The sequence below is a fragment of the Solanum pennellii genome, chromosome 10 (assembly GCF_001406875.1).
Source record: "Solanum pennellii chromosome 10, SPENNV200".
NCBI classification, from domain to species: Eukaryota; Viridiplantae; Streptophyta; class Magnoliopsida; order Solanales; family Solanaceae; genus Solanum; species Solanum pennellii.
The window spans coordinates 71,015,156-71,041,774 of NC_028646.1; positions in this window are offsets into that span (position 1 = coordinate 71,015,156).

Below are 26,619 nucleotides of genomic sequence, written 5' to 3' on the forward strand. Positions count from 1 at the left end.
AACAACTACGCAATATAGATCAACTTACCTTCCATCCTAGCCTTTACCACATTTTTTAAATATTTCACAAAATTATCATAGTAAGATATAATAAAGTAGTAGGTATTCCACAATGTAACATAAGAAACACAACCCTAACATTTTCTAGTCATATACATTAAACCCACTTTATAACTCAAAAGGTTAGAATATGCATGACCATGGGTTCATTGGGGTTATTGACCTTTAAATCATCAACAACATTGAAAATAACATATTTCATTCATTAAAACGTTTACATGGAAAGATCCATGTGATGTATTGTGGTTTAACAATATTTTCAATGCTTTTTCCTTAAGTTTACTGTGTGTCTAGGACTTTTTTGTAATAATTTTAATGTGTTTTTATCTGTATTTTGCAGGAAAGTTGTCCAAAATGAAAATACAGAAAATTATGCAGAAGAGGTGACCCACGAATCCATCGATGGCCCATCGTCCCATCGATGGTTCGTAGGTGGGGATCATTGACTGGAGGTCCAAGCCACCTAAAGTGTGGTGATCATCTCTGGAAGCAACTTGGGGAATTCTGACTAAGTGTGGGGCTACAAAAGGATCGACGGTCCGTCGAATGATTGACGGACCGTCCTACCAAACCATTGATCAAATCACAAATTAGTCCCAATACCCGGTGTTGAAGAAATAATTAAGTATGGAATGGCGAAGGCATCGACGTACCGTAAGTGTATCGACGGACCATGTTGTTGGTCCATAGATTGGATCAGAGAAGATTCAAGGATGAAGGCTGAAGAAGGTGCTAAGGATGGACTGATGGAGGTAGTCGATGATCTGTCGTTCCATCGACGGACCATGAGTGGAATCGTGGATTGAAGACGCGATTCTGGACAGACTTTCCTTATTTTGAACTCCTTTCAATTTAGGACTTTGTTATTATAAATAGGGTTAAAAAACCTCGGTTTTGGGGATTATACTTTTTAATATTTTTCATATTTTAGTTCTTGGGAATTGACTTTGCAACTTTGGCAGTTATATCAAATTTCCGGAATAAATTTACAAGTGAATTTTGCTATTTCAGGTGTTATTTCTATATTTTCTTCAACCTTGTCAAAGTAAGTACATGAATTATTGTTTAACAACAATGAATTGTGTATTCTTAGGCATGGGTAACTAAATCCACAACTAGGGTTGTGGGAACCATGGGTAATTAACAAGGTAAAACTAGCTAAATAACAATTCGAGATTACATTCTTTCATGTGTTGATAATTCTTTCGTTTAGAAGACTTTTTAACGAGTGCACACATTAGAACTTTCCCTATTTCTACTTGCTGGACCAAGGGGTAAGTTAATAGGAAAAGAATTAACAACATAGATTTAGTGGACACTATGTAACAGGCTAGTTTAGATTGGTGCGAAGCAGAAACTAAGCCATACATTGAATATGATGCTGAATATGAGGTAAAGGTAAGGGTAACTAAATTATACACACGTAGCCAAACAAAGGTACGGGGTGAAATTCTCTAGTTGTCGGACCAAGGAATTAGAGATACCTAACTTATCACATTGCACGCAGGACACTAGAAATGAATTGTTATAGCTAGGATTACCGCGTTATGAACCTGTGGGAACACTTACACCCTAGTTTTTCTCATCACTTGATAAACACTAAAGTTTTAATCATGCTACTTGTTTTACTTAGGAATAATTGAACACTTTTGTTTCACAAAACCCCCTTTTTTATTAACTGTTTTCGGAAAGGACTTGACTAAATAGACATAATCGTAGATTAAAGTGAAGTCTAAACCATTTTCCTCGTGGGATCGAACCCAACCTAATAATTGGGTTCTTTACTTGATACGACCGCTTATACTTCTTTAGGGAAGTATAATTTGAGTATATCAAATTTGGGCGTCGCTGCTGAGGAAAGTGGATTTTAGATTAACTTTGTGTGCAACTACTGAATTTTAGTCAATAATTTCCTAATTTTACTTTGTTTCTTTGTTTTTGTGTCTTTCAGGTCTAGCTCTAGTTTATGCCAAGTACACGAAGTCGAGGAGAACCAATACTTCCTTTTGATACAGAACTGAACCGTACATTCTGCAAAATGAACGATCAACAAAATCTTGCTAATGTTGGTGATGGGATCAACTGTCAACTTCCTTCACAGGTTGATGCTCACAACCAAGTGATCGTGTAGAACCTTGGTGATGGCGCTCTGAGGAGGCAACCTCCCACCACACACCCTTAAGAGTATTATAGGGGCATGTTAACATCACTGGTTTTGATGGGCCTCTTTTCATATCTCCCCTGCCACAAGGTCATTCATTCGTGGTCACTAGTAGCTTGATGCAGATGCTCACCGCTAGAGGTCTATTTTCGAGGCTACCATCAGATGATCCACATGCTTACATCGCCAAACTGATGTCGGTGTGTAAGAGTTGTGTAGGGAGGCCAAACTTGGACATGGATGTCATTGGATTAAGGGTTTTCCCTCTCTCACTGACATGAGTAGCCACAATTTGGTTTACTTAGTTGCCCTATAACTCGATGTATACTTGCGAGCAGTTGAGGAATGTGATCCTATCATGGCACTATCCAGTGTCTAAAAAGTTCAACAACAAAGATAGAGTGAACAACTTTGTTGCATTCACTGGGAAGTCGGTAAGTAGTTCTTGGGATAAGTTTACCTCATTTGTGAGAAGTGTCCCAAACCACCACATTGATAGTGAATCATGGAAAGAGTACTTCTATAGGGGGGAAAATGATAATAATAAGGTGTTACTTTATACTATTGCGGGTGGTTTTGATGGTGACTGCACTTATGCTGAGATTGTTGAAAAGTTGGAGAAAATTCCCCGAAACAACAAGGCTTGGACAACTAGAAAGTCAGACACTAGGAGAAACACCTTTGCAGTGCAAGCTACACACAACCTGGTCGTAGATGAGATTCGTAAAGAAATGGCTAAAAGGATGACTGAGCTTGGGTTGGTATTGAAACATGTCACTGTGGGTGCAGAGAAACTGAATGTGGTGAATTATTTGACTAAGCCACCACCGCTGGTAGATGGATTTTACTATGAGAAAGCCTTTTATTCAGTAAATGAGAAGACGGGTGGTTTCCGACCAACGCCCAAGGATCCAATCAGAAGAATTGGCGCCAAGGTCAAGGAAATCAAGGTCGGAACTATGGGAATTACAACCGAGAGGGTCACTATGTTAGAGATGGAAACTACAACCGCGACAACAACTTCAAACGGGGTAACTATGGTAACAGAAACGATCAGAGTGGGCCCCATGTTCCACCTCAAAATCGGAGAAGTTGCTCCTAGGGATGGTGAAGGTAGTATGGCGCGAGTTGAGGATATGTTGCAAGAGATAATGATGAGGTTTGATGCTAGTGATGAGCATGCCAAAGAATTGGGAGGTGATTCAGTTAATATTGGGCAAAAGGTGGATGCACATGCAATCTCAATCAAGCATCTTGAGTTGCAAATGGCTCAATTGTCTTATACTGTGAACCCACACCAACCAGGTACTCTTCCTAGCAATACCGTCCAAAACTCGAAAAATGATGGACATTGCATGGCAGTCACTACTCAAGGGGGTAGGTAAACCATTAATCCACCTATGTCGTCTGGTGTAGAAGATAAGATGAGAGGAGATGATGAGGTAGTGGAAGTTAGTGGTGAGTTGGTAGACAAATCGGGGAAAGAAGCTGAGATACCCCAAAAGGTGACTCCCATTCCAAGATCACCTCCTCCATTCCCGCATAGATTGGTGAAAAAGATCGAGGATGGTAAATATCGGCATTTTATTACAATGTTGAAACAACTTTTCCTCAATGTTCCTTTTATGGAAGATCTTTAAAAAAATGCCCGGTTATGCAAAGTTTATGAAATATATGGTCATTAAGAAGAGATCGGTTAGTTTTGAGGATGATGATCGGATGCACCATTGTAGTGCTATTGCACAAGGTCTCTTATACAAAAGAAAGAAGATCCGGGCATTTTCACTATTCCATGTACAATTGGGTTGTTACACTTTGCTAAAGAATTATGTGATCTTGGGGCAAGCATAAATGTCATGCCTCTCTCTATTTACTAGAAGTTGGGTTTGGGTGACCGAAAGACCACGACGATGCAGTTACTGATGGCCGATCGAACGGTGAAGAGGCAGATGGGGATACTCCACGATGTGTTAGTTAAGGTGGAGTCTTTTATATTGCCTGCTGATTTTATGATTCTTGACTGTAAGGTGGACTTTGAGGTGCCTATTATTCTTGGGAGGCCATTTCTTGGTACGGGTCGCGCTTGGTTTACATGGAGAAAGGGAAAATGAAGTTTCGTTTAAATAATGAAGAAAATACTTTCAACAATTGTAGGTCCTGAGGTGGAGAGCTCTATTGAAGAATATGGTTCATTGGTTGCGGCACATGATTCGGTTAAAACCAAAGAAGTTGGAGTTAGATATGAAGCATCGCGAGTCTCCAGCCGCGAGACCATCTATTGAGGAGGCCACAAAGTTGGAGCTTAATGCTCTACCACCTCATCTGCGGTATGTTTTCTTGGGAAATGATGACACTTTATCGGGAATCATTGCATCGGATTTGAATGTAGAGGAAGTGGAGTGTCTTGTAGAAGTGTTAAAGAGGTTTAAACGAGCCATTGGTTTTACTATTGCGGACATTATTGGGATTCCACCCTATATTTGTTCACACAAAATCAAACTCATGCCCGATCATAAGCCAAGTATTGAGCATCAAAGACAGTTAAATCTACCTATGCAACAGGTAGTAAAATAGGAGATTACTATGTTGTTGGATGCCAGAGTCATATATTCTATTGCCAATAGTAGTTTGGTTTGCCCTATTCATTGTGTGCCCAAAAAAGGTGGGAATGACTGTGGTCCCTAATGAGAAGAATGAGCTTGTTCCAATGAGGCCGGTGACTAGATGGTGAGTTTGAATGGATTACCCGAAGTTGAATGCATTGACTGAGAAGGACCATTTTCCGATGCCCTTCATGGATCATATTTTGGATAGGCTTGCAGGAAAGGGGTTGTAATATTTTCTTGATGGTTACTCGGTTTACAACCAAATCTCTATTGTACCGGAGGATCGAGAGAAAATCACCTTTACTTGTCATTATAGAACTTTCGTGTTCAAGAGGATGCCATTTGGATTGTGTAATGCACCGGATACTTTTAAGAGATGTATGATGTCGATATTCTACGATGTGGTGGAATACACTATTGATATGTTTATGGATGATTTTTCAGTGGTTGAGGACTCCTTTGAGCGTTGTCTGAGTAACTTTGCCAAGGTTCTCAAAAGGTGTGAAGATTGCAACCTTGTGCTAAATTGGGAGAAATGTCACTTCATGGATAAAGAGGGTATTGTATTAGGTCATCGCATCTCAGAAAAGGGGATAGAGGTTGATCGAGCAAAAGTTGAAGTGATAGAGAGACTTCTTCCACCCATCTCTGTAATAGGTCTGAGGAGTTTTCTTGGGCATGTAGGCTTCTACCGGAGGTTTATTAAGGATTTTTCAAAAATTGCACATCCTCTGTGCAAGTTACTTGAGAAAGAATGTAAATTTTATTTTGATGAATCCTGTCTGATGGAGTTTGGAGAGTTGAAGGAGAAGTTGTGTCTGCGCTCATTATTATTTCCCAGAATTGGAGTAGGTCATTTGAGGTGATGTGTGATGCTAGTGGGGTTGCTTTTTGTGTAGTTTTGGGTAAAAGAAGGGATAAAATCCTTCACCCCATTTATTACGCCAGTAACGCCCTTAATGAAGCTCAAAAGAACTATACAGTTACTAAACAAGAGCTCCTTGCGATTGTATTTGCTTTCGAAAAATTTCGCTCCTATTTGTTTGGAACTAGAGTCATAGTGCATAATGATCATTCTGCTTTGAGATATTTGATGGAAAAGAAGGATGTGAAACAAAGGTTAATTAGATGGGTATTACTGTTGCAAGAGTTTGATTTTGAAGTGAAAGATAGAAAAGGAACCGAAAATCAAGTCGCTAATCACTTGTCCAGACTAGAGAATGAAGCTATGCGAGAGTTGGGTGAAAAGGCTGAAATTGATGATACTGTCCCTGATGAGAATGTTTCGGTCGCTTTTCATGACTTGATTCCATGGTTCACCGATTTTGCGAATTATTTGGCTAGTGATATAGTCCTATCGAGCTTGTCCTTTCATCAAAGGAAAATGATCATGCATGATGGAAAAAAGTTCTTTTAGGATGAGTCGTATTTATGTAGGAGTTGTGTGATGGTCTTATTCGTCGTTGTGTCCCGGATGTTGAGATGCTGAGTGTTTTGGAGGCATTCCACTCCTCACCTGTGGGTGGGGATCATAGTGGTATCCGGACTGCCCATAATATTTTTCAATGTGGCTACTATTTTCCAACCATCCACCATGATGCTCATGAGTTCGCCGAGGCATGTGATAGGTGCCAAAGAGATGGAGTTATTTCTAGAAGGCACCAACTCCCTTCAAATCCCATTCTTGTAATTGAGTTGTTTGATGTATGGGGCATTGACTTTATGGGTCCTTTTGTGAGTTCTCATGGGATGAAGTATGTACTTGTGGCAGTTGATTATGTGTCAAAATGGGTGGAAGCCGTAGAACTTGTATATAATGAAGGGACGAGTGTCACCGCGTTCTTAAAAAAAACATATTTTCAAGATTTGACACCCTAGGGCCATTATTAGTGATGGGGGATCCCAGTTTTGCAACAAGTTATTCAAAGTGTTATTAGAAAAATATGGGGTTCTCCACAATATAGCCACTCCTTACCATCCCCAGACTAGTGGGAAAGTTGAGGTGTCAAACAGAGAAAACAGGCAAATTCTTGCAAAAACGGTGAATTGTAGTAGAACGGATTGGTCAAGGAGACTTGATGATGCTCTTGGGCCTACCGGACAGTATATAAGAATCACATAGGTATGTCTCCATATCAACTTGTATATGGGAAGGCTTGTCACTTGCCCGTTGAGTTAGAGCACAAGGCCATGTGGGCGATGAGAAAACTTAAGATGGACTTTAATGAAGCAGAAGAGCAAAATTATATGGGTTAAATAAGCTTGATGAGTTTCGCTTGAAGGCATATGAAAGTTCACCCCTCTACAAATAAAAGATGAATAAGTACCATGACCAAAAGATTGAGAAGCGCAAATTTGAGGTTGGGAACTTCGTGCTTTTGTTCAACTCTAGGTTGTGCTTGTTTCCGAGCAAACTCAAGTCCGAATGGACTGGTCTAGTTTTAATCATTAAAGTGTTCTCTCATGGTACGGTTGAGTTGGAGAACAAAGAGGGTGCAAGGTTCACGGTAAATGGGCAAAGAATAAAAATCTACCTGGGGCATGCGAAAAATGCGAATGAAGTGGTTGAGGCATACAATATTGATGAAGTCTGAGTAATCAAGAGTCTTGCGTTGTGCCGCGACATTAAATAATGCGTTGATTGGGAGGCAACCCAATGTGTATCTCTATCCAACAATATTTTTTTCTGCTTTATAGGAATAGTTGCATTCTTTCTGATTTTACTCGATATCGTGTGTGAATTTTCTTTAATTTCCTGTAGTCTGCTGGCTAGAGAGTAGTTTAGGGTCCGTATCTAAAAACTGTCTAGAAAACATAAAAAGAATGGCTTGTTGGGTGCTCATTGTGCAGGGACCAAACCAAAGGAAATCTGTAGAAATTGGTCTGGTGCACTAATCTACGGAGACATCGACGGGTCATCGTCCCATCGACGGACCGTCGATGGTGTTCGTGGATCCCAGGTATGATTTTCAATGTTGTCTAAGTTAGGACACAATCAACGGAGTAGTTTACAGACCGCCGATGGGGAATCGTTAGTTCCCCAGAACCCATGACCCGACCCGACTAGGCTGGCTATATATATATGAATTCACCCTTTCAGTTGCACCAGACCTATTCAAATTCTCCCTCCAATCGTTTCAATCCCCCTATTGCCTTATTCCCCCACTCACTCCCACATTCATTCACTCTAAAATTCTCTCTGATTTCTCACTCTCTCACCTTCTCCAAATTCCCAGAACCCTAATCTCCCAAATTCCCCATCCATCTCTTTCATTTTCCAATTGATGTTAGAAGGTGGGCTCCATGGTTGTTGTCGCAAAGTTCACTCTCACATTCACTCCACTACATCGTACACGTATGTCATTCTCATCCGCTCAATGAGTTCTCATTCATTTGTACGAGACTATGATTAGATTGTATGTGGGTCTTGACTTAGGGATAAATTTACATGATTAACTTGTTAAAATTAGGTTCATTCTCCCTTAGAATGATGGAAACTGAATGTGTTGGGGGTGCTAACTGTCTAAATAAACTCTAAATGTTGTTTGATTTGTGGTTTTTCGAATTAAGGGTTAATCTCTTAGAATCTAGGATCAAATTTGGAATATTCGAAGCCCTAGGAATGACAAAGTTATTTGATGATTGCTATTGAAAGTTGTGTGTCTTGATGTGCTTGAAATTGTCTATTTGTGGATTGCAATGGATGTCTAAAAAATTTATCTCTAACCGACAGTACGAGACCCTATTTATGGACCATTGGTCAATCGACGAACCATCAATGGGGTCTGTCAATAGCTGCACCACGTATTTGCTTTACTATGGGACGATGGAAGTGGACTACGATCCGTCGATTTATCGACGGGCCGTTCTGCACATCCATCGTTTCCCTATTCTATAAAGTTTTACGAATTTTTCTAAGCAACAACGGAAGTGGACTACGGTCCGTCGATTCATCGACGGGCTGTTCTGCACGTCCATTATTTCAAACTGCAACTTCTGTAGACCTGTAACTTCTAAAATGTGCTAAGTGTCAACTGACAGACCCTATCGACGGACCTTCGATAGTGCCCGTCGACCAGTTCTGCAGTTCTGTACTCATACTGTGTCTTTTGTTCCAAATGTTGTTTTTCTTATTTTGTGTGTGTTTCATGATTATAATAAATTTAATAACTCTCCCTAGCAGGTACCAATGGCCCCCAAGCCGGATATTCTCTATCCAAGGGGATGGTCCGTTGGACTTGCCGGGATGGTAGAGAACACTCATGTCAAAATCTTTCAACAATTCCAACCACCTTTATTTTCGGAGATTTAACTAATTTTGAGTAAACACATATTGTAGACTCTTGTGGTCTGTATACCCATCAACATTAACACCATACAAGTAATGCCTCAATATTTTTAACGAAAATACCACGAGCGCTAACTCAAGATCATGAGTTGGATAATTTCTCTCATCCACCTTAAGTTGTCTAGAGGCATGGGATACTACTTTCCCATGTTGCATTAGCACACACCCTAAACCCTCTTGGACTGCATCATAATAAACGACGAAGCCCTTATTACCCTCTGGCAAAGTCATCACCAGAGCAGAAGTAAGCATATCCTTCAAGATTCGGAAGATCCTTTCACATGCCTCTGTCCACTCAAATTTCACACTCTTTTGGGTCAAAGTAGTCAAGGGAGATACAATGGACGCAAAACCATTCACAAACCTCCTATAATAACTCGATAGTCCTAAAAAACTCCTAATGTCGGTTGGAGTCAATGGTCTAGACCAATTTTTAACTGCCTCTGTTTTCCTTGGATCCCCCTCAATCCCCTCACTAGAGATGATGTAACAATGAAACGCCACCGCCATCAACCAAAACACACGTTTGTTATACTTATCAAATAATTTATTCTCCTTAAGAACTTGTGACACCATCCTCAAGTGATCCATGTTTTCACCCTAATTTTTGAATATACCTCGATGTCGTCAATGAAGGCAATGATAAATGAATTTGGATAACTTTAAAACACCTTATTCGTGAGATACATAAATGCCGGTTGGGCATTAGTGAGACCAAAGGACATTACTAAGAACTCATAGTGACCATATCTAGTCCGAAATGCAATTTTTGGTATATCCTCACCTCTCACCCTGAGTTGGTGATATCCCAATCTCAAGTCAATCTTAGAGAAGTAGTTTTCCCCTTGGAGTTGATCAAACAAGTTGTCAATCCGAGGGAGAAATTACTTGTTCTTAATAGTGACTTTATTGAGTTGGCGATAATCAATGCACATTCTAATGGACCCATACTTCTTGACAAATAAAACCGAAGCACCCCATGGAGAAAATACTAGGTCTAATGAAGCCTTTGTCTAGTAAATCTTTGAGGTGAGCCTTCAACTCTTTCAATTCGGCCGGAGCCATCTGATAAGGAGGAATCAAAATGGGGTTGGTAGCTAGTAACAAGTCAATACCAAAATCAATTTCCTATTCTGGAGGAATTCCGTGAAGATCATTAGTAAAGACCTCAAGAAATTCCCTCATTACCAGGACCGACTCAAATGGAGGAATTTCGGAGTATAAATCTTTGACTCATACAATGTGATATAGACACCCTTTAGAGATCATTTTACAACGTTTTCAAATATAGGAGTAGAATTCCCCCCCCCCCCCTCCAACTCAAAAATGGGCTCATTTGAAAAGTTAAACTTCACTACCCTTGTTCTACAATTTATGGAGGCAAAGCAACCATGTAACAAATCCATCCCCAAAATGATATCAAAATTGACCATATCAAGTTCTACTAATTCAACGTGAGTTACTCTATTGGGAAACATTATAGGACAATTTCTGTACACCTTTTTTGCAACAACCGACTCACCTACCGGGGTTGTTACCATGAAAGGTTCATTCAATATATCTGTCAAAATGTCAAAGATTTTAGCTGCTAGAGGAGTAATAAAAGATAATGAAGCACTCGGATCAAGTAAAGCAGAAACATCAATAAGAAGACTTTAAACATATTGGTTACCACATCGGGAGATATCTCTTGCTCACCTTTAGAGTGGAGAGCATAAAAGTGGTTCTTCTTTATAGCATCCACATTAGAACCACTAGCTTGCCCGCTACTTTTGTCTTTCCCTTAACATTTGGGAAATCCCTAACTTTGTGGCTACTCTTGCCACACACAAAGAAATTGTCTGCCCAATAAGGCAATCACCTAATGCTTCTTACACACTTTCCACAAGTTAGCTTCTTTTCGGTGAACTACTACCTCTACCCTTTTGAGACCTAGGGTTAGATACCCTATTATCACGAGCCTTGGTAAATTTGGTAGGAACTTTATTAGATGACCTCTTTTTAAACCTAGGCTTGTTTTGGGTATGAAGTCTACCCTTTGAACAACCACCATCAAAAGACTTTTCCCTCTTTGCATCTCTACTCTTTATCTTAGCCCTTGTCTCTTCCACCTGTTGAGCTTGAACCATGAGACGAGAAATGTTCATATTGTCATGTAGCGTAGCCGTATGACATTCTTCTTGAAATTCATCTGACACACCTGTCACAAAGTGGCTCATTTCATTCCTAGGATTGGAAACCAAAGAAGGAGCATACTTTGATAATTTACTGAATTTCAAAGAGAATTCAAGTACTCTCATACCTCCTTGACGAAAGTTGATGAATTCCACCACTTTGGATTCCCTATTCTCTCAAGGAAAGAACCTATCAAGAAAAGTCTTCTTGAAGATCTCCCAAGTCACTGGTCCACCTCTTAAAGGCATATTGTCTCTCCATTGCACGTACCAAATTTGGGCTACGTCTTTGAGTTGATATGTGGCTAACTCAGCCTTTTCACTAATAGTAAACCCCATAGCATAGAGGATCTTGTAAATTTCATCAATGAACACTTGGGGGTCTTCCTCAATCTTGGACCCATATAAAGTAGGGGGATTAATCCTAGTGAAATCCCTCAAACGGCAGGCCATGGTGCCAACATGTTGGTTCCCTCGAAGTAAAACCTTCCGGTTAGCTTGGGCCGTCATGGCTTCTGCTTGAGTAGTGACGGCTTGTGCTTGAATAGTAATGATTTGGGCCATTTGAAGAAACGCAGCCCTTATGTAACCATCCGTCAAAGGTGCATGATTGACCAGAGCTTTGTCATCATTAGCAACTTCTTCAAGAGGAGGGACTTTATTGCCTTGGGGAGGAACTCCAACATTGGCAATCTCTTCATCAAGTCTTTGAGCGGCTGTTCTTCGAGTATTCATTGCCTATAATCACAACAAAAATAAGATGCTAAGAGCACATAGATCCAAGACTCTAGAGACACGATATTGAATTTCCAAGAAAAAAAGAGTTTCTTAATTATCTTATAGTTCCCTATTCATAAGTGTGGCGCGCTTCACAATTATAAATAAGAATCTACATAGACATGGTAATGAGACATCGACTACAAATATATTCAACCTCATGCTCTGATGCAAAGTTTTTCACATCCGGAGAGCACACCTAGATGTAACTGTCGTCGTTGTTATCTTCGAGTACTAAGACTAGCCTCTTATCTTACACATTACATTCATAGGTTAAAATTTACAGAAAATTTAAAACTTTTCTAATCTATCTTGAAGTTTACATTGACCTCTACCATACACATAATATAGTTATATCGAGTATACATATACCCTCCGTATAGGAAGATTACTTAGTATTCTACTTTTATTGCACATAGATATATACATAACAAATAACATAGTCATAAAACCGAATTTCTCATTTCATAACCATCTAATCAAGAACATATCCATTGGGAATAGCCCATACAAAAATATAATAGGAGCAACATATAGGCTATACAATCTTTAGTACTCAAATGAAAGAAATGAACATATTGTCTTAAAGACTAGAAAAACATCAATAGCTTGATAGAGGCATTGCCCTCGGAAAGTAAGGACCTACCTAACTTGGATGAGTGAATATTCCAAGTTTTCCTTTAAAGTCGTCTCAAAAGCCCTTCAACGACTAGAACCTAAAATTTTGGGCAAAAAGGGAGAAAATGGGGTTAGTACACCAGTTGTACTAAATATGAGACCATATACACACACATCATGAAATCATGGTAAAAAGGGGAATTTCATTAAAATATGCAATTTCCTTTAAAAAGCGGAAGATGAACACCATGTTCATAATTTTGTTGATATGTCCACTGTGAATATTATTGATTGAAAGAAATGATTTTTAATGGCCGGTTTCATTTTTTATATCTGTGTTGCATGGAAAACTCTGAACTGAGTGAATTTTTTGATCTTGAGTCCAACTAGACTAGGACTGTGTTTTCTAACAGATATAACAGAGAAAACTTTTCATATACACTTTGTTGAACCAATGTGACCGTTCCAACTAATGAAACGTTTCGTCTACTTGAAGGGCTTTAATAGTTGCAACAATATTCATATTTCTCTTTAAGTAACTTACTCTTTTACGATAACTCCTTGTATCTTATATCTCTATCATGTCTCGTTCAATCAAAAATAATGCACATGATAATTGTACAAGACGATTTCATACAGTTTGGGAGATTGAACTTCTAAAGAACGAAATACGAGACCTCAATCGTGCAATGGAAGCACTCAAGTGTGAACTGAGGACATTATATCCTTGTTTCATAACTTTTCTACTCACATTCATTGTGCATTGGAAAATAACAAACCTGGTGGTGCCGATAATAATGAGGGTTGTAGGGTCGATAATATTCAAGGGGGTTGGGCTTGTAACGTTTATTTCTCTCTTTTAGATGCAATGATATTAATGTCTTTAGTAATGTATACTATTTTAATTATATTTCTCTATTTATCATTTTGATCTGAATTACTCTATATTATTTAACAGATACTTCATTACACTTAACTCCATTTTATTATCCGTTATTAAAATTGTAAGACTCACAAAATGATTTAGGGTGTCTAGAGCCTAACATTATTGTATTAAGGGTATAAGGTCCTAAAATGGTTTCTACGGTTGTAAGGAGGCAGTGTATAAAGTTTGAGGTGAATCGGAAGTCAAACATCAAGGGACGACCAGCTCATTCGACGACTTGTTACCTAAAGGGTCTTATGTGTTTTATGTTCTTATGAGTGTGGCATGAGATTATGAGCTCCTTAAATGAGTCATAATAATGTTTATAAGCATTGTTTGGAGTTTCGTGAAGTTTGGAGGTCAAACGTCCATGAACGTCCAAGACGTTTGAAAGATAGCCCTTGAGACATGCATGTGTAATTCATCACAGTGCCTAGCCTATTTGAAGGTGTTGCGTGTGTTTTTTTTGATTGAAACTGATGTGGAAGGTCATAAAAATGTTAAGGTTCATATTTATGTTGGAAACGCCCGGGTACAGATTCCCAAGGATCCTCGCAAAAGGGCCAACAAGAAGGACCCAAAGGCCGTCGAGACACTGCCTTGGCAGTGTCAATCGACGAGCTCAAGTGGCGCCTCGTCAGTCCATCGATGCCCGTCGACTTGGGTCATAGGTTGACACTTAGACTAAGCATCTGAAACCAAAAATAAGAAGCCTCAGTCACCATCGACGGAGCACCAGGACGGGCCGTTGGTCCATCGACGCCCCGCCAATTGGTGTTCGTAAGTGTTGTCTGCAACTGCATGCCTGCGCACTGTATCATTAAAGGGGTGAATGTCCTAACCATACTAGGTTTGTTTAGTTATTTTTGGGTGTATTTAAGGGATCAAAAACGTGATCAACCATTCCCAATCAAATTCACTCAAATTAGAGTTTACCTCCAAAACCAATTCTCTCTACAAAGTCCATTGAAGGTGAAGCTCAATACAGATTGGAGCTTTGATTTACATGGATTATTCATCAAGTTTTATAGGTTTTATTCTATATAAAGGTATGGGAATCCTTCATCTCTAAGTAACCTTTCACTTAGAGAGTTCTTCTCCATGCTTTTAAAGAGATTTCATGATCAAACTTTCAATCTTTCAATCTAGCCATGCAGTATGGACCCATGTCCATTCCAAAACTCGATTCAGCCCATGCATGGGTATTGTGATAATTGTTTTTTATTGGTGGATTTGTGATTCTATTACATTGAATTGCATATATATACTGTTATTTACGTGTATTGATAATCAATTGATGGTGAAGGATCCATGTGGATCAATGTATGAAGATTTGAAGAAGTCTAGCCTATGCCTCTATGTGTTCACTCTAACCTTGCCTCTATTATGCATGAATGTGGGATTCAATTGTGTAGGGATAGTTGTATCTACTGCCTTACTTGGATGTTATTGTTTAATTGTAGATAAATGATCCATGTGGATCAAGGATTGATTAACCTATGTTCCTTTATCATCCATGGATTCCTAATATAGTATGCTCACTGTAATCTTGACTATATGGTAATGGTGGTAGGATTTCTATTATGCACAGATCCTTGTAGTTACTGCCTTAGGTAGATATTATGGAAGAATTGTGGGTATAAATCTTGTATGATAAAAGTAAAGGAGTCTTGGTATGACTGGATTTAGGTTTTTCTAGCCTATAAAGTGAATATTATAATCTATATGATATGATCTAAATGTTAGGGTAGATGAAGCATGATTTCGTTTGATTAATGATCTCTTTTTATACTTCCCTACATGTATATTGTAACTAAATTGTTATTTATGACCAGTGCAAGTGAATTGGGTTAAAGACCTATGTTCTTCTACTTTCTAGTATATATGTGATGTATTATATTAAATTGTAATGTGATCTTGTAGTGACTTGTACATGGTTTCTTTTATGATTAAAGCATATTTAGATACTGCCCTATACTTGAATTTTTGATGAAAAAGTAGTAATGTTCAATGATGACCAAATTCTAAAGGATTGGTAAGAATTGCTCTACTTCTCTATAGTACTGTTGATGAAGCCTTGTATGGCATTGTGTGGTATGGTGCACTTTTGGTGGCGGTGTTTACCTTATTTTCATATATATAAGTTGAACATGGCCTTGAAAACAAATTTATGAATATATGAATGTGTGGTTATGATTATCACATTATGTGTAACTTATGCCTAGCCTTCTACTCTAGTTGCAAATTTAGGTTATGTTACTATTGTCATGAGCATGTAAATGTTTACGTTAAGATCATGTGTAGGTGCTTCCATTAATGAAGCGTTAAGGTTTGATGACCCTTACCCATGTACCCCTATGTGAATGTGTGAATAGCTAAGGTAAGGAGTCTTGAATGTAATATGAATATCTTCTTGCCTCCTATGCTAAATTGTGTCGTGTGGTCTATGCTTGGTTGTACATTGTAGTATTAAGAGAGTGGCTGCCTCAAGGTTTTATTGATATCTTATATGTGATCATAATGATCAATATACACACACACTCACACGTTATTCATGCTTACATTGTAGTAAAGGGACATGGTGTCTAATGAAAGGTTGATCTCATATTCACTAAATTCTACTACTATGCATGAAAGGTAAAGGTATGTGATGTATGTCATATACTTCATCTAACTAGGATGACTTGATAGGTGAACTAGTATGGGCAAGGTATGGGACGTTATTTACGCATTGCACATGTGTACCTTAATTGGGTAATTCCTAGGTTTGGTTTTTATGTACATGAAAGTAAATGTATGAACATGTTATGAATGTGTCTTACATGCTACAAGGTGAAGTATGTGGTATGATGAAGTATGATTATACCTAGTGTGTAAATGTGTTTATATGAAAGCATGACTCATATAGTTACACTTCTACACTTATCCATGAATGAAGTAACGTATGAATATATGTGTTCTAAAGGTGTTATGTGAAAGGTTGGATCACATGTATGTACACACACACATGAATGATGATCTAGTCAATAGAGGGGCTTTAGAAAGGTGTTCTCAAGAGTATCCTAAACTATATAGATTCTTATATATGCTATGTGCATGTGAAAGGTTTTCTTACATGATATAGGTTGATGAAAGGACTTCTCAACGATAACCTATGAGCTAAGCATATGGGGAGTGAATCTCCTAAACCCTATGTTTTATAAAGTAATGTAATAAAGACTTTAAATAAAAGGGAACTTAGCTTAACACCAAGTGAATTTGAAGTGAGGGGTGTCCCTTCCCATTGGAGGAAGGTAGGTCACCATAATCCTCACGAGGTGGATAGCCTCATGAACCAAAAAATGGGTGTTAGAGTGATGTTTCCATGATGCCTCCAAGTCCATAACTCTGTTGCCCCATAGGATCTAGCAAGTGATATCACTTAATATGCTAGAATGATACTCATGTCTTACCTTGGCAAGTAAGGCACCCTCTTTTGGCGTGAGGGGATGACACCAAATTCCTTATTCGACTTACATGGTCTTAGTGTTGGTTAGGCTATGGTTTTCCCAAAATAAAATGGACATGGAAATAAAGTTAGGACTCTAACTAGGATAACCTAAGGGTGGTTACTTAGTGTAGGTGGGGTTTGGGACTTCACCTGTGCAATGCACAAGTGACTTTTGAGGGTAGTCCTAGGATGGTGTTCTAATGCATGTGTCTATGAATATGGTTCTCTTGCATGAAATTGTGTTAGTGTCTACATGATGAGATGATATGCACTATGTTGGTCTTAGTGAATATATGATGAAGGTTGTTGACATGAATGAAGTTGTCTTCACTTACTTGTTGATGTATGAATTGGATGTTAAGGCTTGTGATCTCTTAATAGGTTTACTAAGAATGTGTGAGGTTATGGGGCTTCACATGTACATTTCACTACTGGACTTAGATTGGGATTGTGAGTAAGGTCTTAGAATGTTTTATGTGAAGTAAAAATTATATATCTGAGTAATAAGTAAAGTTTATTGTAATGTTCTTATGTCTTGGACTAAATATGATTTTTATGTATTGTATTTCTATGATGGTATGTGTTGGCTTATATAAGTTATATGAATCATTCCTTGTGGCCTTAAGGTGATGTATTACACCATGTATCACTAGAGGGATTACTTGGGAGGTTAAGGAGTGAAAGAAAGAAGTTCACTGTAAAAGGAAAATAGACACTGTTAAGAAGAATAGCTCACTGTAAAGTGATCCCATATATGGCTTAAATTATATGTGTGATATTATATGATATTTGGCCTTTGGATATGTCTATATGAAGTATGTAAATGATACAAATGATATTGTATAAAGTTTTTATGAAGATTTACTCGAAAAGGCATGAAGTATGATTTCAAGAAAATATCACTTTTAAATGCATGTTTTTGGATGGTTGTCATACTTGCATTCTTGTACTAACTCCATTCTTCTCGACTTTTAACACAAATTGTAGGTTATGTATGCTTAAAGGATGTCTTAAATGGTGAAGAACTTGATAGATTATTTCCAAGCTCAAGGAAAGGAATCCTCAAGTTCAAGAGTTCTTAAGTCATGTCTTTACTGTAAAGTTATGTATAAATATACTCATGTATTATGTTGTAAGGGTCGTGTCCCTATTATACTCTTATGATTTTGTGTCTAGGATGGCACAGAGACTTAAGGTCTAAATAAGTACTTATGATATTATATATATATATATATATATATATATATATANAAGTAAATATATGTGTAAATGAAGGTAACTTACAGTAAAGCCAATGATGTCTTGACTTATATGTGTCTTTGATTTATCATGCTTATATGAGGATATGTGATGTAGGTTGTATGTATGCTTTCTTTGTTGCCTCAAGGTGATGCATTGCACCAAGTATCACTAGAGGTTTACTTGGGAGGATAATGAATAAAAGAAAAGAATGCTCAATGTGAAGAAACAAAAAATTCACTGTAATGTGACTTCAAAAATGACGTAAATTCTATATGTGATGTTATATGATGTTTGGCCTTTGAATTTGTCTATATGAAGTATGTGAATGATATGAATGATATTGTATAAAGGTTTTATGAAGACTTATTCAGAAAGGCATGAAGTATGATTTCAAGAAAATTTCCCCTTTAAATGCATGTTTTTGCATGGTTGCTATACTTAGTGCATTATTGTACTAATCCCATTCTTCTTTACTTTTTACACAAAGTGTAGGTTATGTATGCTTAAAGGATGTGTTGAATGGTTATAAGCTTGATACATGATTCCCAATCTCAAAGAAAGGAATCCTTAAGTTCAAGAATCTCCTACTTATGTTTACTGTATAGTTCTATAAGTTGTGTACTTATGTATTATGTATTAAGGCCCGTGTTCCTAATATATTCAAAAGTTGTTGAGTCTAAGATGGAAAATAGACTTAGAGTCTAAGTATATAATATGTTAATATATATATATATATATATATATATATGTATATATATATATATATGAGGTAAAGTTTCTAGCATATGATGTGCTATGAAAAGTTTTAGATTTTCCGCTAAATTTACTATGGGCTTGTATAAGACCTCCGAGAGGTCAAGTACGCCATGTTACTTCTAGGGGTTGCTCCCCGATGTGACAAACGTGGTATCAGAGCCATGTTTATGAAAGTTTTTTTAGGTTCTAAAAGTCTCATATTGCCACGTCTAGTAGAGTTTTGTATTATTGGCAGTGAGGCGCGACACGTCCAATGGTACGAGAGGTTATAGGACGATAGAGTTTCCCTTCTTCATCATTCTCATGTCTTGACATAGAACTTAACTCTAAAATATCTCTCTCTTATGTTTATTGTCCGTTGGTCTTTTAGATGTGATTGCTTGGATGAGATTGTATCTATGCTTGAGGGAGAAAAGGTGAGTTTTGATGCTTATCTTGGTCTTATGGTTTCATGAGTATGTGTGAAGGGTGATTTTAAAATGATATGTTGATATGATGTCCCGTGTGGCTATATATGAGACCTATGTGAAATAGCATGTTTATGTTAAGGAATGTATGTCATGATATAGTTAAAGCATGTTACAAGTTGTTATGATTAATATGAGTCTCTTTTGGAATGGTATGCCACTATATGGTTTTTCATGATGGTAGCCTAATATTATGATTGGAGATTGAAATGCTTAGTGACTACCTATGGAAGCATGTTTCCTAAGAAATTATGAATGGGTCAAATGTTGCCCTTGTGATATGTGTGAACTTTCATGAGTCCTTAACATAGATAGTAGTTCTTGGTATAGACTTGATCCTAGGTGTGAAGGTAGTATGCATGTTTATGTAGGATGAGTTGGTAAATTTTTGTATCTCATATTGTCATGCTTTTCCTATCAATTGCCGAAATGAAGTATGTTCACTGTAATGCTTGACAACTACTGTAAGATTTTGGGGAAATCGACTAAATTGTTCTTTGATTGGATGTTTTTGACATGTGTATAGAATTTATGCATATAAGCATGATAATGAATGTAAAAAGAAGATTTGCTGGCATGATAATTCGTAGATTTGTTTCTAACTTCTTATTGTGTTGTGAGTCCCTTGATATTGTGGAATTGATGTTTTCCCTAGAATTGAGGGTAGTATTCTTATCTTTGTAGGATGATAATGTGGGTTTGATTGACCTAGAAGTTACCTTACTTTAATGTTGAAAGGAAAGAAAAAGTCCTTATGGGCAAGTCTCCTTGTTGTTTTCCGCTAATGATGTATGACCTTGGTGTCTATTTTATTATTGAAGAACTTATGTGGTTAAATAGTATGACCTAACTGGATAATTAGGGGATAATTTTCCTAAAATTACAAGGTTTAGAATACCTTAGTGTTCCTATGTTAACATACTGTAATCCCTTCTAAAGTGGTAATCACTTTTAAGTGATGAAAATGAAGGGTCGTTAAGTAGAGATCCTCTTAAGGTTGGGTTAAGTTTCTCTTAATTGGGTCTACCCTAAGTGGAGAATGGTGATGGAGAAGTAAGGTTGTAGATATTTTTCTACCTTGTCCTTCTATTCTTACTTGGACTTGAAACTAATGAATTCTAAGTAAGCTTGTGCATGATAAGAGTTTTGCATTAAAGTATCAATGGCATGACCTCTATATGTTTGGTAGGTCTTGATTGACACTATCTTAATAGTATTTAGAAGATTCTAAAGTACTTGAAAAGAAAATTTGATTAACTTCATGGTTTTCTCAAGTTTATTTTGCATCTTGATATGCTAGTTGTGCATTTAACTTCATGAGTTAAGGTAAGAAGCATGTTTAAAGTCACTTTTGATATGTAAGGTTAGCCTTATAATGAGAAATTGAGCCTCATTACAATGAAATATGTTGAGTCTCTTGAAATTTATATGACTTGTATGGTTTGGAAAGCATGATTGTAGGCTCACTTTTGAAAGGTGAAGGCATGTTAGCTATTGTCCTTGTGAGTACCTATGATTTGTGTTATTTTTCCCAAATGATGCTTACTATGAATACTATTACTATGATAACAATTGACATTTTATGAAATAGCTTCCTATTTGTTGTGATGTGCTTGGTGTGACTTACCATTTAAACTTCACTAGGAAGAAAACATGAGCATTCCCTGGTTTAAAAGATGAGAATCTCTCGTGTTACAGTAAAGATGACCTTTGTGTATATACTTGGGCATGAACTTATGATACATGTAAGTGTGTTGAGAAGAATGACATTCCTCCATGGACACAACTAAAAACGGTATGGTTGAGTATGACGCTCATAGCATTAGGTCTAAATAATAGAATCCATTGTCAATCTAATTAACTCAAGTCTATGTGCAATGAAGTATGAGTGCTTAAATGGCTTTTGAGTATTGTTAGAATCTGCCTATGTGTGACCTTACATGATGATCTCAATGAATTGAAATGTAATGACCATGTTATGTTAAGGAGAAGGATGTTCCTCTTATGAACATGAGAAGTGCCTAGGTGTTTGATGCATCAAAAGGTGAGTGAATAAAAATTTTGCTTGCTTGTATGCATTGAGTTCTAAATTGTTTGAAGTGTGTTCATTGTATGTTTGGTGCATTAACTTCTATATGATGATGTTATGACTGTTCTGAGCTTCTCTATGGTTCATTGAAGTCATTGTTGTGATTAAAGTTTTCTAAGTGTTATTCGAGGATGAATGTTCCTAAATGGGGAATATTGTAAGACCCCTAAACTGAGTTAGGGTGTCTAGATCCTAACATTCTTGTCTTAATGGTCTAAGGTCATAAATGGGTTCCAAGGTTGTAAGGATTCAGTATATAAAGTTTGAGGTGAATCAGAAGTCAAACGCCAAGGGACAACCAAGACGTTCGACGACTAGTTACCTAAGGGGTCTTATGTGTTTTTATGATCTTATGAGTGTTTCATGATATTATTAGGTCCTTAAATGAGTAACTATGATGTTTATATGCAGTGTATGGAGTTTCGTGAAGTTTGGAGGTCAAACGTTCAAGAACGTCCAAGAAGTTCGAAAGATTGCCCATGAGACATGCATGCGTGTGTCTTGATGTGCCTAGCCTATTTGAAGGTGTTGTGTGTGTTTGTTTTGGGTGAAACTGGTGTTGAAGGTCATAAACATTTTAAGTTTCATATTTACGTTGGAAACGCCCGGTAGGACTTCCCAAGGGCCCCGCAAAAGGGACCACAAGAAGGACCCATAGCCCATCGAGACATTGCCTTTTCAATCGACGAGCTCAAGTGATGCCTCATCAGTCCATTGATGCCTCCTCGACGTGGGAGTTAGTTGAAACATAGCCTCAGAAGCTGAATCTAACAAGAAGCAGCCTCAGTCACCATCGACGGAGCACCAGGACGGGCCGTTGGTCCATCGACGCCCCGTTGATTGGTGTCCATAGGTGTTGTCTGCAACTGCATGCCTGCGCACTGTTTCATTAAAGGGGTGAATGGGAAATTCATACCACGTACTAACATAACCCTTAGGTTTGTTTAGTTATTTTTGGATGTATTTAAGGGATCAAAAACGTGATCAACCCAGTCCTAATCCAATTCACTCAAATTAGACTTTCCCTCCAAAAAATAATTCTCTCTAGAAGCCTCCATTGAAGGTGAAGCTCAAGAACAGCTTGGATCTTGTATTTCCATGGATCCTTCATCAAATTTTATAGTTTTTCTTCTAGATAAAGGTATGGTGATCCTTCATATCTAAGTAACCTTTCACTTGGAGAGTTCTTCTCAATGTTTTCAAAGAGATTTCATGGTCAAACTTTCAATCATTCAATCTAGCCATAGGTTCATTCTTCAAACGTTTTTAAAGGCTTAATTATGATGAATTGATGATAATGTATTGGTTTCAACGTGAAATTCAATCCAATTGCATTATGGACCCATGTCCCTTCCAAAACTCGATTCAGCCCATGCGTGGGCATTAAGATCATGGCTTGTTATTGGTGGATTTGTGATTCTGTTACGTTGAATTGCTTATATATACTGTTATTTACGTGTATGTATGATCAATTGATGGTGAAGGATCCATGTGGATCAATGTATGAAGATTTGAATAATTGTAGCCTATGCCCCTATATGTTCACTATAACGTTGCCTCTATTATGCAAGAATGTGAGATTCAATTGTGTAGGAATAGTTGTATCTACTGCCTTACTTGGTTGTTATTGATGAATGGTAGAGAAATGATCCATGTGGATCAAGGATTGATTAACCTATGTTCTTTTATCTTATATGAATTCCTAATATAGTATGCTCAGTGTAATCTTGACTATATGGTAACGGTTGTAGGATTTCGATTATGCAAAGATCCTTGTAGCTAGTACCTTAGGTAGATATTATAGAAGAATTGTTGATATAAATCTTGTATTATCAAAGTAAAGGAGTCTTGGTATGAATGGATTTAGGTTCTTATAGCCTATAAAGTGAATGTTTTAATGCATATAATATGATCTAAATGTTAGGGTAGATGAAGCATGATTTTGTTTGAGTAATGATCTCTTTAGCTACTGCCCTGCATGTATATTGTTGATAAATTGTTATTGATGACCAGTGCAAGTGGATTGGGTTAAAAATCTATGTTCTTCTACTTTCTAGTATATATCTGATGTTTTGTATTAAATTGTAATGTGATCTTGTAGTGACTTGTACATGGTTTCTTTTATGATTAAAGCATATTTAGATACTGCCCTATACTTGAATTTTCGATGAAAAAGTAGTAATGGTTAATGATTACCAAAGGCTAAAGGATTGGTAAGAATTGCTCTACTTCTCTATAGTATTGTTGATGAAGCCTTGTATGGCATTGTGTGGTATGGTGCACTTATGGTGGCGGTGTTCACCTTATTGTCATTATATATATGTTTAACATGGCCTTTAAGACAAATTAATGAATATATGAATGTGTGGTTATAGTTATCACCTTATGTGTAACTTATGCCAAGTCTTCTAGTCTAGTTGTGAATTTAGGTTATGTTACTATTGTCATAAGCATGTAAATGTTTAGGTTAAGATCATGTGTAGATGTTTCCATTAATGAAGCGTTAAGGTTTGATGACCCTTACCCATGTACCCCTATGTGAATGAGTGAATAGCTAAGGTTAGGAGTCTTGAATGTAATATGAAGATCTTCTTGCCTCCTATGCTAAATTGTGTCGTATGGTCTATGCTTGGTTGTGCATTGTGGTCTTAAGAGGATGGCTGCCTCAAGGTTGTTATTGATATCTTATATGTGATCATAATGATCAATATACACACACACTCAGACATTATTCATGCTTACATTGTAGTAAAGGGTCATGGTGTCTAATGAAAGGTTGATCTCATATTCACTAGATGTCTACTACTATGCATGAAAGGTAAATGTATGTGATGTATGTTACATATTTCATCTAACTAGGATGACTTGATAGGTGAACTAGCATGGGAAGGGGTATGGGACATTATTTATGCATTGTACATGTGTACCTTGATAGGATAATTCCTAGGTTTGGTTTCTATGTACATGAAAGTAAATGTATGAACATGTTATGAATGTGTCTTACATGCTATAAAGTGAAGTATGTGGTATGATGAAGTATGATTATACCTAGTGTCTAAATGTGTTTATATGAAATCATGAATCATATAGTTACACTTCTACACTTATCCATGAATGAAGTAACCTATGAATATAGGTGTTCTAAAGGTGTTATGTGAAAGGTTGGCTCACATGTATGTACACACACACATGAATGATGATCTAGTCAATAGAGGGGCTTTAGAAAGGTGTTCTCAAGAGTATCCTAAACTATATAGATTCTTATATATGTTATGTCCATGTGAAAGGTTTTCTTACATGATATAGGCTGATGAAAGGACTTCTCACCGATAATCTATGAGCTAAGCATATGGGGAGTGAATCTCCTAAAGCCTATGTTTTATAAAGTAATGTAATAAAGACTTCAAATAAAAGGGAACTTAACTTAACACCGAGTGAATTTGAAGTGAGGGATGTCCCTTCCCATTGGAGGAAGGTAGGTCACCATAATCCTCACGAGGTGGATAGCCTCATGAACCAAAAAAATGGGTGTTAGAGTGATGTTTCCATGATGCCTCCAAGTTCCATAACTATATTGCCCCATAGGATCTAGCAAGTGAAATCACTTAATATGCTAGAATGACACTCATGTCTTACCTTGGCAAGTAAGGCACCCTCTTTTGGTGTGAGGGGATGACACCAAATTCCATGTTCGACTTACATGGACTTATTGTTGGTTAGGCTATAGTTTCCCCAAAATAAAATGGACATGGAAGTAAAGTGAGGACTCTAAGTAGGATAACCTAAGGGTAGTTACTTAGTGTAGGTGGAGTATGGGACTTCACCTATGCAATGCACGAGTGACTTTTGAGGGAAGTCCTAGCATGGTGTTCTAATGCATGTGTCTATGATTATGGTTCTCTTGCATGAAATTGTGTTAGTGTCTACATGATGAGATGATATGCACTATGTTGGTCTTAGTGAATGTATGATGAAGGTTGTTTACATGAATGAAGTTGTCTTCACTTACTTGTTGATGTATGAATTGGATGTTAAGGCTTGTGATCTCTTAATAGGTTTACTAAGTATGTGTGAGGTTATGGGGCTTCACATGTACATTGCACTAGTGGACTTAGATTGGAATTGTGAGTAAGGTATTAGAATGTTCTATGTGAAGTAAAAATTATATATCTGAGTAATAAGTAAAGTTTATTGTAATGTTCTTATGTCTTGGACTAAATGTGATTTTTATGTATTGTACTTCTATGATGGTATGTGTTGGCTTATATAAGTTATATGAATGATTCCTTGTGGCCTTAAGGTGATGTATTACATCATGTATCACTAGAGGGATTACTTGGGAGGTTAAGGAGTGAAAGAAAGAAGTTCACTGTAAAAGGAAAATACTAACTGTAAAGAAGAATAACTCACTATAAAGTGATCCTATATATGGCTTAAATTCTATGTGTGATCTTATATGATATTTGGCCTTTATATATGTCTATATGAAATATGTAAATGATACAAATGATATTGTATAAAGTTTTTATGAAGATTTACTCGAAAAGGCATGAAGTATGATTTCAAGAAAATGTCACTTTTAAAGGCATGTTTTTTGAGGGTTGTCATACTTGCATTCTTGTACTAACTCCATTCTTCTCGACTTTTAACACAAATTGTAGGTTATGGATGCTTAAAGGATGTCTAAAATGGTGAAGAACTTGATAGATGATTTCCAAGCTCAAGGAAAGGAATCCTCAAGTTCAAGGATTCTTAAGTCATGTCTTTACTGTAAAGTTATGTATAAATATACTCATGTATTATGTTGTATGATCCCTATTATACTCTTATGATTTTGTGTCTAGGATGGCACAGAGACTTAAGGTCTAAATAAGTACTTATGATACATATATATATATATATATAT